The 19,559-nt window shown below is 48.4% G+C and overlaps 1 protein-coding gene and 1 long non-coding RNA gene across 3 annotated transcripts in view; one reads left to right on the top strand and one right to left on the bottom strand.

Moving 5' to 3' along the window:
* LOC129826137 (uncharacterized) overlaps window positions 1–3,949 on the bottom strand; it is a 17,615-nt gene extending 13,666 nt beyond the window's left edge. For both annotated transcript variants that reach the window (XR_008754998.1, XR_008754999.1), the window contains exon 1: window positions 3,384–3,949. This is a non-coding gene — a long non-coding RNA (uncharacterized LOC129826137). The remainder of the gene's footprint in view (window positions 1–3,383) is intronic.
* The window catches only part of LOC129826136 (nuclear receptor subfamily 6 group A member 1-A-like), a 110,175-nt gene that overhangs the window by 39,094 nt on the left and 51,522 nt on the right, over window positions 1–19,559 (top strand). The gene's annotated exons all lie outside the window — the stretch shown is intronic.

Below are 19,559 nucleotides of genomic sequence, written 5' to 3'. Positions count from 1 at the left end.
ACCCCCTCTCATATCACTACCAAGCCCTGCAATACCAAGAGCTGAGCAAAGAAAAGAGTCCCCTCATCCAGCTGGTCCTGGGGCTGAGTTCACAAACCTGTTCTACTAACACACTGAAGCCTCAGGACCAGAACATCCAATCAATCAGAATAAACCAAATTACAACACAGTCAAAACAAAACTACATTGCTTATTGGGAAACACAAGCACAAGCACAGAGCAAAATGCAGTGCTATCTGGCCCTAAATCGACAGTACACCGTGGCTAACTATTTGACTATGGTTACTGATCAAAACCTTAGAAAAACCTTGACAAAGTACAGGCTCAGTGAGCACAGCCTTGCCATTGAGAAGGGTAGACACAGGAAAACCTGGCTCCCTGTAGAGGAAAGGCTGTGCAACCACTGCACAACAGCAGAACCTGAGACGGAGCTGCATTTCCTGACAAAATGTCAAAAATATAAAACAATTAGAGAGTGTCATTTCCCCAAATTTGAAACTCTTATTCAAGGTTTCAAAGACCTCTCTGATGAGGATAGGCTACCCGTCCTGTTGGGGGAGGACGCAGAGAGCTGTGGGTTGGCAGCGCACTACATTGCTGCCTGCCATAAGTTGAGGGACAGTGTCTGACAGACCAATCAACCTGCACATGTACTCTACTGTATGTTTATTGTTATTGTTGAATGTATGGTTATTTTGACACTTAGTTATTGTTGTTACTGTTGTCCCGTTGACCATTTTGATTCTCATTTTTATATTGTAAATAAGCTTTGGCAATATGTACATTGTTACGTCATGCCAATAAAGCAAATTGAATTGAATTGAGAGAGAGAGAGAGAGAGAGAGAGAGAGAGAGAGAGAGAGAGAGAGAGAGAGAGAGAGAGAGAGAGAGAGAGAGAGAGAGAGAGAGAGAGAGAGAGAGAGAGAGAGAGAGAGAGAGAGAGAGAGAGAGAGAGAGAGAGAGAGAGAGAGAGAGAGACTTTTTGCAAAGGTTTGTAGTGCACATCTGTGGGGTCTTAACAGCCCCGTCATAGCCAGACGGAGGTGACAATGAGGCCTTGATGTGTAGTGACATTTTATGCTCAGACTGCTTTTTTACAGCTATGGAAAGGCTCTGGAGAATCTGCCACTGCTTCATCAAAGCCAGTAATTTCCTGTCCATTTCAACCCCCATCCCACTACCCTGATTCCACGTCTGCTAATCCCACCCCCGCAAACCCCCTTTCCCCCCCCCTTGCCCCCCTGCCGGCGCCCCTGCTGGCACCCCGCCTGCCCGTTCCACTCCACTCTGTGCTATGCTGCCCTGGGCCGGGCTAGGCTAGGCTATGTGGCTATGTGCTTTGTGTCAGCAGGCTTGCGGCTGAGCATTAACAAAATCCTCATTGTCCAGCGCGGGAGTGGTGACTCGCTGTCTGGTTTTCTATTCAAATCCAGGTAAAGGGGCCTGAGAGATCCAGCCTCAAAGCAAAGTCCAGTCCCAGCGCAGGGCAGGCTACAGGGCCGGAGGACAGGTTGCACAAGCTCTCAAACCCTGCACCCAAACACACTCATATCTCAGCCTCAAAGATCAACAAGTGATAACGGTTTTAGTTTTAAAAATCTGTTTCGGACTAAAGCGAATACTTTCAATTCATCAATAGTCTTTCATTGATTCCTCTAAATATTGACGGATATTGAATGTAACTTCTTGTTTCCAGACTTCCATCGTGGCAACACAGATGTGTATCAGAGTAACAAGACTCCACATGTAAAGGCATCTCAAAGGACTACTTGTACTGGGCCTATATCCTGGGGATGTGGTACACATATGCACACCAAATACTTTTTCTCTGTTGATTCTCCCCAGAGCCATAGCTGTTTTTAACAATGCCTATGGAAGACTGTCTGTCTTTAGTCCACAGCTGTGCAGCTATAACATTTGTTTTTAAAGCTGCTTTTATAGTGTCATCAATGACGTGTCCGTATATTATTGTAGTTAAAAAAAAATAATTGTTGTGGTATTTTCAAGTTTTGTCATAATCCCTCTTTAATGTCTGTTCTTCTCTCTGTCACTGTGTCGGTTTGTTCATGGGATTTGGGCAATGTTTTTGGTGTTACTAGTCCCTCTCTCAGACAGCTTTTGTAGTGGATTAAGGGCTTTGGACAAAGCAGACACGACAAACAAGATAGCTGGGGACAGGCTGTATTTACTGTCACTCAATACATTCCAACTCCTCCAACCCCCCCCTCCACCCCCCACACACACACACAAGATGCCGGAAAAAAACACCAGCCATTCTTATAATTACACTCCTCTCTCTCTTCCTCTTTCACTGTTGTTTATAAACCTTCTTGGACGTCCTACGTTGCATTTTTTACTTCTCAGCCTCCGAGCACATTACTACTTCACAGCAGCTATGTTTTTTTCTGTGTACAACTAGAGTCAAAGAAAGGGGAGGGGGAAAAGAGAGAGAGATACTCTTTGAAAAGCCAGTCAAACGTGAAGCATGGTCACCTCTAACCCAGGCCAGGCATCCCCTCCTCCAGCCCCCTGAGCAGCAGCTGGCTGCCTATCTCTCACTGCTCTAATGGCTGACACGGCGGTCTGGATGGGGCTGGACGCTTTTGTCCACAGTTCCTCTCAGTCAAACAACTACTACTGCTACTGGGCGCACCCAACATTCCCAGGGACCAGCGTTATGAAACACACGCAGACATACAGGGAAACGCACAGGGATGCATTCATTCGCACACGCACACGAGCACACACACACACACACACACACACACACACACACACACACACACACACACACACACACACACACACACACACACACACACACACACACACACACACACACACACACACACACACACAGACTTTGTCTACCGCACACAATCTCTCTGGAACTCGCTCTTTCACACAGACCCTCTGTTTAATGCACACATTTACATTTACATTTAAGTCATTTAGCAGACGCTCTTATCCAGAGCGACTTACACACATGCTCTCTTTAAGACAAACTGCACCTCGCACACATACTCTCCAATGCATACACACACGTTTTAAGAACCACACACAAACATGCCCTTTTAAAGACAATCCAACACTTACACAGTCCTCTTCTTTATAAACAGTCATATTACCAATAGGTAAGTGGAAATCATAATTGCAGTTCTAGTACACTCAACTAAGCCATCAGTGTGCACATGCAATAAGGCCCTCATTCAGAAATGATGCATAGAAGTAAAGCATAGAAGATTGTGCTAATAAGGTGTATAATGGGGAGAATGTGTTCTATTCAGAGCCACTCAGACATCATGCAGAGGGGAGCGACTGGCACAGTGTGGCCAGAGGTGAATTGTTACAAAAATACAGATTGTAAATGAATAGATACTCACTGAAATAATAGCGGACAGTTATTCAGTTGAAGTTCGTCGATGTTATTGCAGAAAGTGGAAAAGTGTATAGGTGGGAGAAAAGGGAAGAAAAAACCCCCTCCGTAGCCGGTCGAACAGCTAACTTCCCTCAAGTGCACACGTTGAAAAGTTAGTGTGGAACTGAGGGGAATGGGTTCTTCTCTCTCCCTCCCTCCCTCTCTCCCTGCCTCTGTCCCACACACACAAACACACATACTCAAACACATTCAAACACATTCACACACGCTGCCCGATCTTCTGATGTCCTGCCCGATCTGTCTGTCTCTCTCCCTCTTTCTCTTTCTCTTTCTCTCTCTCTTTCACACACACTCTAACTCTCTGTTTTTCCTCCCTGTGTCTCACCCCACTCTCCCACTCTGTTTCTCTCCCTCTCTCTCTCACACACACACACACACACACACACACACACACACACACACACACACACACACACACACACACACACACACACACACACACACACACACACACACACACACACACACACAGACGCATACAAACATGCATGCACATACACACAAAGGAGCTTCGCTACGCAAGTTATTAAACTGCTCCACATTTAATTGCATGAACTATATATGAACCAGTTGATGGACAGGAGCACATTTAGTCATGTGTTAAAGAGGAAGAGCAGTTATTGGTTGAGACTTTGAGAGCCAGGGGCTAGGGCTCAGTGATTGGGCAGTGTTCAGACCATTGAAAGTAGAGCCCTCTCTATTGAATGGCTACTGGTGTGGGTGGGGCCTGTGTTTGGGTGACAGACTGGCTCTGAAAAATGATCCTGAGAGTTCAGCTACTCTGCCAACCAGAGCAGCCTATGCAGAGAGGAGGGGAGAAGTGTGGTGATGTTTAGTATTTGTGATAGGAAGGAATCTGCTCACCAATAGTTTTATCATCGAAATATAGTATTTTTTTAAAAACGACACACGTTGGAGTATACAATGAAGAATATCAACTAAAATGTCTTACCCAACTGTTTGAATAAAAACATGTATAAAATATATTTAGCATCATTGACGGTACATACAAGAACAATTCTGATCTCATAATAGTTTGAAACGGATTCATTTGAGTCTCCTCGGCTTTTGTCTAGTCTCGCTTGCCAAGGATGGCGATTTCTCTCTTCGCCACCCAGTAGAGGCCGGCTAAAGCCCTCGTGTCCGACAGAGCCTGACATCTACATGTCTCCCTGAGATGCACTAGCTGGATGCAGCCCCACACTCCTCCCTTTGTGTGTCTTTCCCCCTCTCTCCCTCTCCCCTCTCTCCCCCTCTCTACCCAGTGATGACGACAGGCCGGGCCCGGGAGCGCTGCCAAGTGCTTTCATTCACACCTGATTAGATCACAGTGACCTCGATAACATCACTCTGCTCCACGCCCTGCGCCACACTGGGACACAAGCCTGTTGTTTGGGTTGAGAAAATAATGTGTCTGCACAAATTGACGCTAAATTAGATGGAGGGGATATTAATGTAGAAATGTCTGAAGATGTGAGAGGGGAGAATGTGCGCGTTACAGAAGAGGTGGATATTATATCTTACAATGGGGGTTATTGTACAGTATTGCATGTCATTTGAAGTGGAATGTGTACATGTAGGTACTCTGTCGGGGAGTGTTCTTACACTGAGGTGGAAATATTGATTCATGGAGCCGGTGACGGCTGAAAAGGACTGTCTTTCAATGTTTTTACATTTAGTCAGATTAGAGGAGAGTTTGGGAGCCATGGCTGTGTGTTCACGCGTGTGTGTATAGGTGTGTGTGTAGGACACAGGACTGACATCAGTGCCATCTGAGACAGCCCTACATCCCAATGACGATGAAAGCTATTTCAGCACAGTGGTTTTATGAGCGTGATCGCATCAGTCTATTTTCTGTAACCTACATTAACATATCGGGCAATTCCAAGGCGGCATGGCCCGCAAATATTTTTGGTATCACAGATTGTTCTGGCAATTTTCACATAGAAACTTCATTAGGAGGAAGGATATTTAACATGCTTTTTACATTTGTACCACAAATCCTTTTTGAGAAAATCATGATGAAAGGGGCCATTTTGGGCCCTTTTTAGACTTACTGTATACGTGCCTCTTGTGGTACATGGTACAGACAACATCCTGGTGTCATAATACTCCTTATAGTGTGCTCTAACATATGGATTATGTCTATATTCTGAAGCAAAAAAATCACATTCAATTATTCAACATTACAAATATATATATATATTTATTTAAGTGCCCATTTTGATTTTGCTTATTTTTTTAACATATTGTTTGAAACAATATACTCTTCAAACACATCACATATCCAGAGTGGGCGCTCTGATATTTTTAAAGAAGTTATCCATTTTATACATAGAAATGTACATTATAGGTCATTAACCAATCACAGCCCTCCTGTAGGATTGCACATTCAGCAAATCACCAGCAGAGGGACTTCCCTTTGAATCCATTTTCACATTCACTGTGTTGGCGGTGCTCATGCGTGGTTTCCAGGTGTTTGATGCCGTTCTATTTGCTCCATTCCAGCCATTATTATGAGATGTCCTCCCCTCAGCAGCCTCCACTGGTGTCATGTACGGTTCACGCACCATTGGGTCTTACAGGAGGCTTGTATATGTGTCACGTTCTGACCATAGTTCTTGTGTGTTGTGCTTGTTTTAGTGTTGGTCAGGACGTGAGCTGGGTGGGCATTCTATGTTGTGTGTCTAGTTTGTCCGTTTCTATGTTTGGCCTAATATGGTTCTCAATCAGAGGCAGATGTTTTGTGTTGTCTCTGATTGGGAATCATATATAGGTGGCTTGTTTTGTGTTGGGATTTTGTGGGTGGTTGTTTCCTGTCTTTGTGTTTTGTCTGCACCAGAAAGGACTGTATCGGTTTTGCCACATTTGTTATTTTGTAGTTTTGTAAGTGTTCACGTTTTCGTCTGTCAGTAAATATGTTGAACATGAGCTACGCTGCGTCTTGGTCCGATCCCTGCTACACCTCCTCTTCAGACGAAGAGGAGGAAGGCTGCCGTTACAATATGTCTAAAAAGTACCTAAAATGGCCACTTTCAACATGATTTTCCCAATAATTGTTTGTGTTACAAACGTAAAAAACATATCAAACAGCCTTCCTCCCAATGAAGTTGCTATGTAACGATTTGTCAGAACATTCGGAGATACCAAAAATATTTTTGGCCCATGCTGGTATGGAATCGCCCGATATTTTCATCTACATGGATATCACTGCACCTCTGTTTGCTATCCATGCTATTTATCAATGTTTCTCTTATATCTTCCTCTGATGAGCTAGTGTGATTTCCACATGTTCAGAGAACCTCTGGTACAGAGCCGAGGCATGGGGGCCGATGGGGAGGGGGAGCACGTCCTGCAGCTGTGCCTCTGATGACAGGCCTGTCCTCGACCTGCCCTCCATCAGACTAAACACAGACCTGTACAGGCTCTCTGTGCTGCCTGGCCCTAGCTGCTTACTGCCACACACCATCCTACAGCTCACATGGAACCCAGGGTATACTACAAAAACACGCTAGCGTGAGCACGCACACACACATGCTCGCACTCACACCCACACACACACAAACAAACACATAGGGACGATACCAGTATCACTATTTTTTTTATCCATGTAAAAAATGTAAACACAAATCAGACCAAACTATTAGGTCCTTTAAAAACCTGCTGTATGTAAAATATTGTGTGCTTTGGGTTCGAGCTCAGGCTCTGTCGTAGCTGTCCGTGACCGGGAGGCCCATGGGGCGGCGCACAATTGGCCCAGTGTCGTCCGGGTTAGGGAGGGTTTGGCCGGCAGGGATATCCTTGTCTCATCGCACACTAGCGCGATGCCGGGCTTAGTGCGTGCTGACCAGGTCGCCAGGTGTACAGTGTTTCCTCCGACACATCGGTACGGCTGGCTTCCGGGTTGGATGTGCATTGTGTCAAGAAGCAGTGCGGCTTGGTTGGGTTGTGTTTCGGAGGACGCATGGCTCTCGAACTTCGCCTCTCCAAGTCCATGCGGGAGTTGCAGCGATGAGACAAGACTGTAACTACTACCAATTGGATACCACAAAATTGGGGAGAAAAAGGGGGGTAGAAAAAAAAAAGATATTGTGTGCTTTAGCTTGGAAAATAAATACATGTAACTCTGGAAGACGACATGATGATGTTTGCTTCCAACATTAGGGTTGTTTTCCTAAAGAAGTTTCCTTGCCACGATACAAACGTTTAATAAATCTACCTACATATTACATATTACATATTACATACATAGTACATATTACCTCAATTACCTCGACTAACCGGTGACCCCGCACATTGACTCTGTACCGGTACCTCCTGTATATAGTCTCGCTATTGTTATTTTACTGCTGCTGTTTAATTACTTGTTCCTTTTATTTGTTATTCTTATTTGTATTTTTTAAACTGCATTGTTGGTTAGGGGCTTGTAAGCAAGCATTTCACTGTAAGGTTTACACCTGTTGTATTCGGTGCATGTGACTAATAACATTTGATTTGATTTAATTTGGTATCGTCCCGACCCTATACACAGACACACACACACACACTCCCAATGAACACACACACACACACACTCCCAATGAACACACACACACACACTCCCAATGAACACGCACACACACACACACACACACACACACACTCCCAATGAACACACACACAAACACAGTCTCATGTTTTATGGGGATGCTCTGTTCACCATGTCTTCTTTGATACATCAAAGCATTTTTTTGTGGGTGTGGATGTGGGGATATGGGTTAGAGAGTGCTGCTGGATCACACATTGCCCATGTTGCATCATACTGAGTTGTGTGTTTCAGGGAAAGGTGCAGTGCGTCTCTGTTGAGGTTCAAATAGTGGACGTGTCCTCTGTGTATTCATTGGCCATCTGAATGGATGGTCCCAGCAGGGTTTTGTGACCGCAGCAGATCTGAGAGAGTCATGCCTGCTTTTTCTGTACCACGGTGAAACTAGGTCACTGGGCTGTCAGTTGTGGTAGTGCATGCATGCGTGCACTCGCGTGCGCGTGTGTGTGTGTGTGTTTAACGTTGTAAAATAGGGCTTTTACATAAGAGTGGGATGTGTTCAACAGATATGCAGTACCACTGTTGCAGAGATTCTCTCACACTGCAGTACAACGAGAGAGAGAGAGACTTGGTTGAGATCCCTAAGAACGTCAGAAAGGCAGGCTCTTATTATCATAGTCAATGTGCAGCGTGTAGAGAGAGTGGAGGAGATTAGATGCTTCTGGCCTTTGAAGTATATTTTCCATTCATTGTGTGATGGCAAACTCCATCATGTATTTGAGGCAGCACTGATAAGGGGCATCTGTTATAATTGCAGTGGCATTAAAAACCCTCGTGAGAAATAATATAAAACTATCTCCTACCTTGTTTAAATGAAAACGTTTCCCTCATTTCCAGTAAGTGTCATTAATGTGTGTTATTGTAAATCCAAAGAGGCCAGCATAACAATGAGCACATAGTTATAGGAATGCGTTTCCAAATACACTATATATACAAAAGTATGTGGACACCCCTTCAAATTAGTGGATTTGGCTATTTCAGCCACACCCATTGCTGACAGGTGTGTAAAATCGAGCACACAGCCATGCAATCTTCATAGACTAACATTGGCAGTAGAATGGCCTTACTGAAGAGCTCAGTGACTTTCAACATGGCACAGTCATAGGAAGCCACCTTTCCAACAAGTCAGTTCGTCAAATTTCTGCCCTGTTAGAACTGCCCCGGTCAACTGTAAGTGCTGTTATTGTGAAGTGGAAACGTCTAGGAACAACTACGGCCCAGCCGCGAAGTGGTAGGCCACACAAGCTCACAGAACGGAACCACCGAGTGCTGAAGCGCATAGCGTGTAAAAAATCGTCTGTCCTCGATTGCAACACTCACTACTGAGTTCCAAACTGCCTTTGGAAGCAACTTCAGCACAATAACCGTTCTTCGGAGCTTCATGAAATGGGTTTGGAGCAGTGGAATCGCGTTCTCTGGAGTGATGAATCACGCCTCACCATCTGGCAGTTGGATGAACAAATCTGGGCTTGGCGGTTGCCAGGAGAACACTACCTGCCCCAATGCATAGTGCCAACTGTAAAGTTTGGTGGAGGAGGAATAATGATGTGGGGCTGTTTTTCATGGTTTAAGCTAGGCCCCTTAGTTCCAGTGAAGGGATATCTTAACGGTACAGCATAAAATGACATTCTAGACGATTCTGTGCTTCCAACTTTGTTGCAACAGTTTGGGAAAGGCCCTTTCCTGTTTCAACATGACAATGCCCCCGTGCACAAAGCGAGGTCCATGCAGAAATGTTTTTTTTGAGATCGGTGTGGAAGAACTTGACTTGCCTGCACAGAACCATGACCTCAACCCTATCGAACACCTTTGGGACGAATTGGAACACCGACTTCGTGCCAGGCCTAATCGCCCAACATCAGTGCCCAACCTCACTAATGTTCTTGTGGCTGAATGGAAGCAATTCCTCACAGCAATGTTCCAACATCTAGTGGAAAGCCTTTGCAGAAGAGTGGAAGCTGTTATAGCAGCAAAGCGGAACCAACTCCATATTAATGCCCATGATTTTGGAATGAGATGTTCAACGAGGATGTGTGTACATTCTTTTGGTCATGTAGTGTATAACATGTAAAAGTCACAGTCCATAATATGTCCTTTTTCATAGATCCCTTTTACACATCAGCAACTATTTCACCAGAGTGGTTAAATAATTGTTGGTGTTTTGAGGGTTTGATTGGATAGTTTCTGTCCACAATCTACCCCCTTGTTTTGTCTTATTTCTCACTTGTTTGGTAACTATCTTTGAGTCAATTTAGTAATAGTCACTAGCCCTCTCTTGGAATGGGAGTTGAAGGAGAAGACTTATCTCGGAGGATGTTGATATTAGTGCAGTGATCGACCTTCACAGTGTTAAAAACGGAGCAGGGCTCAAATTGCAGGGCTGGATGTCGAGGTGGTGCAACCATTTGATCTCCTGTGTTGGTGTGTGCTGCTCGGCTCTTTGAACTTCACTTTGGACTCTTGGCTTCTTCTGATTGGCTGGGGTTGGGTGTCAGGATAGGGCTTCTCTATGAGTCCTGGCCTGGTGCATTCACTCACAGTGGGGTGAACAGGGGCACAGGGAGAGGACCTCCCCCCACCCTCCAGGACCCAACGAGTGGGGTCAGGGTAACTGAACGTCCCCAGGGGCCCGAGGGGAGCACCATGACAGGATGTCCCTGAAGAGCTGTGGTGACAGGCATTTAACCCTCAGATCCTGTTGCAGGGTGTTGTTGATGTGCAACAGAGCAGCTCCAGACCAAACACTGCAGACCTTACAGAGGTGTCTGAACATGCCCGGCCTGCCCTAGGACATGTACTCACTCCCCACTCATCGAACCCCTACCATACTTACTTACTCTGGCCCCATACCTGCCTTACTTTGGCTCTGTAATTCCCATTTCTGGCCCTATATCTGGCTTACTCTGGCCCTATACCTCACTTACTCTGGCTCCAAATCAAATCAAAGTGTATTTGTCACGTGCGCTGAATACAACAGGTGTAGACCTTACAGTGAAATGCTTACTTACAGGCTATAACCAATAGTGCAAAAAAGTTATTAGGTGAACAATAGGTAGGTAAAGAAATAAAACAACAGTAAAAAGACACACTTGACTTACTCTGACCCCGCACTTGACTTACTCTGGCCCCACACCTGACTTATTCTGTCCCCACACCTGACTTACTCTGGCCCCACACCTGACTTACTCTGGCCCTATACCTGCCTTACTTCTGGCCCCACACCTGACTTATTCTGTCCCCACACCTGACTTACTCTGACCCCACACCTGACTTACTCTGACCCCACACCTGACTTACTCTGTCCCTATACCTGCCTTACTTCTGGCCCCACACCTGACTTACTCTGTCCCCACACCTGACTTACTCTGGCCCTATACCTGCCTTACTTCTGGCCCCACACCTGACTTACTCTGTCCCCACACCTGACTTACTCTCTCCCTATACCTGCCTTACTTCTGGCCCCACACCTGACTTACTCTGGCCCTATACCTGCCTTACTTCTGGCCCCACACCTGACTTATTCTGTCCCCACACCTGACTTACTCTGACCCCACACCTGACTTACTCTGACCCCACACCTGACTTACTCTGTCCCTATACCTGCCTTACTTCTGGCCCCACACCTGACTTACTCTGTCCCCACACCTGACTTACTCTGGCCCTATACCTGCCTTACTTCTGGCCCCACACCTGACTTACTCTGTCCCCACACCTGACTTACTCTCTCCCTATACCTGCCTTACTTCTGGCCCCACACCTGACTTACTCTGGCCCCACACCTGACTTACTCTGGCCCCACACCTGACTTACTCTGGCCCCACACCTGACTTACTCTGGCCCCACACCTGACTTAGTCTGTCCCCACACCTGAATTACTCTGTCCCCACACCTGACTTACTCTGTCCCTATACCTGCCTTACTCTGTCCCCACACCTGACTTACTCTGGCCCCACAGCTGACTTACTCTGGCCCCACACCTGACTTACTCTGTCCCTATACCTGCCTTACTCTGTCCCCACACCTGACTTACTCTGTCCCCACACCTGACTCACTCTGGCCCCACACCTGACTTAGTCTGTCCCCACACCTGACTTACTCTGTCCCCACACCTGACTTACTCTGTCCCCACACCTGACTTACTCTGGCCCCACAACTGACTTACTCTGGCCCCACACCTGACTTACTCTGTCTCCACACCCGACTTAGTCTGTCCCCACACCCGACTTATTCTGGCCCCACACCCGACTTATTCTGGCCCCACACCTGACTTAGGCTGGCCCCACACCTGACTTATTCTGGCCCCACACCTGACTTATTCTGGCCCCACACCTGACTTACTCTGGCCCTATACCTGCCTTACTTCTGGCCCCACACCTTTATTTTATTTTTTTATTTTACCGTTATTTTACCAGGTAAGTTGACTGAGAACACATTCTCATTTGCAGAAACGACCTGGGGAATAGTTACAGGGTAGAGGAGGGGGATGAATGATCCAATTGTAATTTTGTAATTGTAATTGTAATTGTAATTTACTCTGGCCCTATACCTGCCTTACTTCTGGCCCCACACCTGACTTACTCTGGCCCCACACCCGACTTACTCTGGCCCCACACCCGACTTACTCTGACCCTATACCTGCCTTACTTCTGGCCCCACACCTGACTTACTCTGGCCCCACACCTGACTTACTCTGGCCCCAAACCTGACTTACTCTGGCCCCACACCTGACTTACTCTGGCCCCACACCTGACTTACTCTGGCCCCACACCTGACTTACTCTGGCCCTATACGTGCCTTACTTCTGGCCCCACACCTGCCTTAGTTCTGGCCCCACACCTGACTTACTCTGGCCCCACACCTGACTTACTCTGGCCCCACACCTGACTTACTCTCTCCCTATACCTGCCTTACTTCTGGCCCCACACCTGACTTATTCTGTCCCCACACCTGACTTACTCTGACCCCACACCTGACTTACTCTGACCCCACACCTGACTTACTCTGTCCCTATACCTGCCTTACTTCTGGCCCCACACCTGACTTACTCTGGCCCCACACCTGACTTACTCTGGCCCCACACCTGACCTACTCTGTCCCCACACCTGACTTACTCTGGCCCTATACCTGCCTTACTTCTGGCCCCACACCTCACTTATTCTGTCCCCTCACCTGACTTATTCTGTCCCCACACCTGACTTACTCTGGCCCCACACCTGACTTACTCTGGCCCTATACCTGCCTTACTTCTGGCCCCACACCTGACTTACTCTGGCCCCACACCTGACTTACTCTGTCCCTATACCTGCCTTACTTTTGGCCCCACACCTGACTTATTCTGTCCCCAAACCTGACTTACTCTGGCCCCACACCTGACTTACTCTGTCCCTATACCTGCCTTACTTCTGGCCCCACACCTGACTTACTCTTTCCCCACACCTGACTTACTCTGGCCCCACACCTGACTTACTCTGGCCCCACACCTGACTTACTCTGGCCCCACACCTGACTTACTCTGTCCCTATACCTGCCTTACTTCTGGCCACACACCTGACTTACTCTGGCCCCACACCTGACTTACTCTGGCCCCACACCTGACTTACTCTGGCCCCACACCTGACTTACTCTGACCCCACACCTGACTTACTCTGTCCCTATACCTGCCTTACTTCTGGCCCCACACCTGACTTACTCTGGCCCCACACCTGACTTACTATGGCCCCACACCTGACTTACTATGGCCCCCCACCTGACTTACTCTGTCCCCACACCTGACTTACTCTGGCCCTATACCTGCCTTACTTCTGGCACCACACCTGACTTACTCTATCCCCACACCTGACTTACCCTGTCCCTATACCTGCCTTACTTCTGGCCCCACACCTGACTTACTCTGGCCCCACACCTGACTTACTCTGGCCCCACACCTGACTTACTCTGTCCCCACACCTGACTTAGTCTGTCCCCACACCTGACTTACTCTGGCCCCACACCTGACTTACTCTGTCCCCACACCTGACTTACTCTGTCCCTATACCTGCCTTACTCTGTCCCCACACCTGACTTACTCTGGCCCCACACCTGACTTACTCTGTCCCTATACCTGCCTTACTTCTGGCCCCACACCTGACTTACTCTGGCCCCACACCTGACTTACTCTGTCCCCACACCTGACTTACTCTGGCCCTATACCTGCCTTACTTCTGTCCCCACACCTGACTTACTCTGTCCCCACACCTGACTTACTCTCTCCCTATACCTGCCTTACTTCTGGCCCCACACCTGACTTACTCTGGCGCCACACCTGACTTACTCTGGCCCCACACCTGACTTACTCTGGCCCCACACCTGACTTACTCTGGCCCCACACCTGACTTAGTCTGTCCCCACACCTGACTTACTCTGTCCCCACACCTGAATTACTCTGTCCCCACACCTGACTTACTCTGTCCCTATACCTGCCTTACTCTGTCCCCACACCTGATTTACTCTGGCCCCACAGCTGACTTACTCTGGCCCCACACCTGACTTACTCTGTCCCTATACCTGCCTTACTCTGTCCCCACACCTGACTTACTCTGTCCCCACACCTGACTTACTCTGGCCCCACACCTGACTTAGTCTGTCCCCACACCTGACTTAGTCTGTCCCCACACCTGACTTACTCTGTCCCCACACCTGACTTACTCTGGCCCCACAACTGACTTACTCTGGCCCCACACCTGACTTACTCTGTCCCCACACCCGACTTAGTCTGTCCCCACACCCGACTTATTCTGGCCCCACACCCGACTTATTCTGGCCCCACACCTGACTTAGGCTGGCCCCACACCTGACTTACTCTGGCCCCACACCTGACTTAGTCTGTCCCCACACCTGACTTAGGCTGGCCCCACACCTGACTTACTCTGGCCCCACACCTGACTTATTCTGGCCCCACACCTGACTTATTCTGGCCCCACACCTGACTTACTCTGGCCCTATACCTGCCTTACTTCTGGCCCCACACCTTTATTTTATTTTTTTATTTTTTATTTTACCGTTATTTTACCAGGTAAGTTGACTGAGAACACATTCTCATTTGCAGCAACGACCTGGGGAATAGTTACAGGGGAGAGGAGGGGGATGAATGATCCAATTGTAATTTTGTAATTGTAATTGTAATTGTAATTTACTCTGGCCCTATACCTGCCTTACTTCTGGCCCCACACCCGACTTACTCTGGCCCCACACCCGACTTACTCTGACCCTATACCTGCCTTACTTCTGGCCCCACACCTGACTTACTCTGGCCCCACACCTGACTTACTCTGGCCCCAAACCTGACTTACTCTGGCCCCACACCTGACTTACTCTGGCCCCACACCTGACTTACTCTGGCCCCACACCTGACTTACTCTGTCCCTATACCTGCCTTACTTCTGGCCCCACACCTGCCTTAGTTCTGGCCCCACACCTGACTTACTCTGGCCCCACACCTGACTTACTCTGGCCCCACACCTGACTTACTCTCTCCCTATACCTGCCTTACTTCTGGCCCCACACCTGACTTATTCTGTCCCCACACCTGACTTACTCTGACCCCACACCTGACTTACTCTGACCCCACACCTGACTTACTCTGTCCCTATACCTGCCTTACTTCTGGCCCCACACTTGACTTACTCTGGCCCCACACCTGACTTACTCTGGCCCCACACCTGACTTACTCTGTCCCCACACCTGACTTACTCTGGCCCTATACCTGCCTTACTTCTGGCCCCACACCTGACTTATTCTGTCCCCTCACCTGACTTATTCTGTCCCCACACCTGACTTACTCTGGCCCCACACCTGACTTACTCTGGCCCTATACCTGCCTTACTTCTGGCCCCACACCTGACTTACTCTGGCCCCACACCTGACTTACTCTGTCCCTATACCTGCCTTACTTTTGGCCCCACACCTGACTTATTCTGTCCCCAAACCTGACTTACTCTGGCCCCACACCTGACTTACTCTGTCCCTATACCTGCCTTACTTCTGTCCCCACACCTGACTTACTCTGGCCCCACACCTGACTTACTCTGGCCCCACACCTGACTTACTCTGTCCCTATACCTGCCTTACTTCTGGCCACACACCTGACTTACTCTGGCCCCACACCTGACTTACTCTGGCCCCACACCTGACTTACTCTGGCCCCACACCTGACTTACTCTGACCCCACACCTGACTTACTCTGTCCCTATACCTGCCTTACTTCTGGCACCACACCTGACTTACTCTGTCCCCACACCTGACTTACCCTGTCCCTATACCTGCCTTACTTCTGGCCCCACACCTGACTTACTCTGGCCCCACACCTGACTTACTCTGGCCCCACACCTGACTTACTCTGTCCCCACACCTGACTTAGTCTGTCCCCACACCTGACTTACTCTGGCCCCACACCTGACTTACTCTGTCCCCACACATGACTTACTCTGTCCCCACACCCGACTTAGTCTGTCCCCACACCTGACTTAGTCTGTCCCCACACCCTACTTATTCTGGCCCCACACCTGACTTACGCTGGCCCCACACCTGACTTACTCTGGCCCCACACCTGACTTATTCTGGCCCCACACCTGACGTATTCTGGCCCCACACCTGACTTACTCTGGCCCTATACCTGCCTTACTTCTGGGCCCACACCTGATTTACTCTGTCCCTATACCTGCCTTACTTCTGGCCCCACACCTGACTTACTCTGGCCCCACACCTGACTTACTCTGGCCCCACACCTAACTTACTCTGGCCCCATACCTGACTTAGTCTGTCCCCACACCTAACTTACTCTGTCCCTATACCTGCCTTACTCTGGCCCCACACCTGACTTACTCTGGCCCCACACCTGACTTACTCTGGCCCCACACCTGACTTACTCTGGCCCCACACCTGACTTACTCTGGCCCTATACCTGCCTTACTTCTGGCCCCACACCTGCCTTACTTCTGGCCCCACACCTGACTTACTCTGTCCCCACACCTGACTTAGTCTGTCCCCACACCTGACTTACTCTGTCCCTATACCTGCCTTACGTCTGGCCCCACACCTGCCTTACTTCTGGCCCCACACCTGACTTACTCTGGCCCCACACCTGACTTACTCTGGCCCCACACCTGACTTACTCTGGCCCCACACCTGACTTACTCTGTCCCTATACCTGCCTTACTTCTGTCCCCACACCTGACTTACTCTGTCCCCACACCTGACTTACTCTGTCCCCACACCCGACTTAGACTGTCCCCACACCTGACTTAGTCTGTCCCCACACCCGACTTATTCTGGTCCCACACCTGACTTACGCTGGCCCCACACCTGACTTACTCTGGCCCCACACCTGACTTATTTTGGTCCCACACCTGACTTATTCTGGCCCCACACCTGACTTACTCTGGCCCTATACCTGCCTTACATCTGGCCCCACACCTGACTTACTCTGGCCCTATACCTGCCTTACTTCTGGCCCCACACCTGACTTACTCTGGCCCCACACCCAACTTACTCTGGCCCCACACCCGACTTCTCTGGCCCCACACCCGACTTACTCTGGCCATATACCTGCCTTACTTCTGGCCCCACACCTGACTTACTCTGGCCCCACACCTGACTTACTCTGGCCCCAATCCCGATTTACTCTGTTCCCACACCTGACTTACTCTGGCCCCACACCTGACTTACTCTGGCCCCACACCCTACTTGCTCTGGCCCCACACCTGACTTACTCTGGCCCCACACCTGACTTACTCTGGCCCCACACCTGACTTACTCTGGCCCCACACCTGACTTACTCTGGCCCCACACCCGACTTACTCTGGCCCCACACCTGACTTACTCTGGCCCACACCTGACTTACTCTGGCCCCACACCCGACTTACTCTGGCCCCACACCTGACTTACTCTGGCCCTATACCTGCCTTACTTCTGGCCCCACACCTGACTTACTCTGGCCCCACACCCGACTTACTCTGGCCCCACACCCGACTTACTCTGGCCCTATACCTGTCTTACTCTGGCCCCACACCTGACTTACTCTGGACCTATACCTGCCTTACTCTGGCCCTATACCTGCCTTACTCTGTCCCCACACCTGACTTACTCTGGCCCTATACCTGCCTTACTCTGGCCCTATACCTGCCTTACTCTGTCCCCACACCTGACTTACTCTGCCCCTATACCTGCCTTACTCTGTCCCCACACCCGACTTACTCTGGCCCTATACCTGCCTTACTCTGGCCCTATACCTGACTTACTCTGTCCCCACACCTGACTTACTCTGGCCCCACACCCGACTTACTCTGGCCCTATACCTGCCTTACTCTGGCCCTATACCTGCCTTACTCTGGCCCCACACCCGACTTACTCTGGCCCCACACCCGACTTACTCTGGCCCCACACCCGACTTACTCTGGCCCCACACCCGACTTACTCTGGCCCCACACCCGACTTACTCTGGCCCTATACCTGCCTTACTCTGGCCCTATACCTGCCTTACTCTGTCCCCACACCTGACTTACTCTGGCCCTGTACCTGCCTTATTCTGAGCCCATACCTGATCCACAGCATACACACTTAAACCTCTTGAAGCTAGGGGGCAGAATGTTTATGTTTGGAAAAATAACGTTCCCAATGTAAGATGCCTATTTCTCAGGTCCAGATGCTAGAATATGCATATAATTGACAGAGTAGGATAGAAAACACTCTAAAGTTTCCAAAACCATCAAAATATTTTCTGTGAGTATAACAGAACTGATTTTGTAGGCGAAAACCTGAGGATATCCATCCCGGAAGTGACTCTTATTTTGAAAATCATTGTTCCATTGCCTGCCTTTCGTCCATTTAAAGGGATATCAACCAGATTCATTTTCCAATGGCTTCTTCAGGGCGTGAACAGTCTTTAGAGATAGTTTCAAGCTTTTATTCTGAAAAATGAGTGAGATTTATCAAAACGCGTCAGTGGATAGACGGATGTCCTTCCATTAGTTCATGCACTGGTTGCTCGACATTTTCTTTCTCTCCAGTATTGAATAGTTTACAGTCCGGTTGAAATATTATCGATTATTGATGTTAAAAACAACCTGAGGATTGATTATTAAAAACGTTTGACATGTTTCTACAAACTTTACGGATACTATTTGGAATTTTCGTCAAGCCTTGATGACCTGCCTAAGGCTGTGGAATACTGAACATAACGCGCCAAACAAATGGAGGTTTTTTGATATAAAAATAATTTTTATCGAACAAAAGGAACATTTATTGTGTAACTGGGAGTCTCGTGAGTGCAAACATCCGAAGATCATCAAAGGTAAGCGATTAATTGTATTGCTTTTCTGGCTTTCGTGACCAATCTACATTGCTGCTAGGTGTTCTTAATGTTTTGTCTAGTGATCGATAAACTCACACAAATGCTTGGATTGCGTTCGCTGTAAAGCATATTTTCAAAATCTGACACGACAGGTGGATTAACAACAAGCTAAGTTGTGTTTTGCTATATTGCACTTGTGATTTCATGAA

The sequence above is a fragment of the Salvelinus fontinalis genome, chromosome 28 (genome assembly GCF_029448725.1).
Source record: "Salvelinus fontinalis isolate EN_2023a chromosome 28, ASM2944872v1, whole genome shotgun sequence".
NCBI classification, from domain to species: Eukaryota; Metazoa; Chordata; class Actinopteri; order Salmoniformes; family Salmonidae; genus Salvelinus; species Salvelinus fontinalis.
Note: the sequence above shows the minus strand (reverse complement) of the source record. Positions and strands in the feature narration are given on the sequence as shown.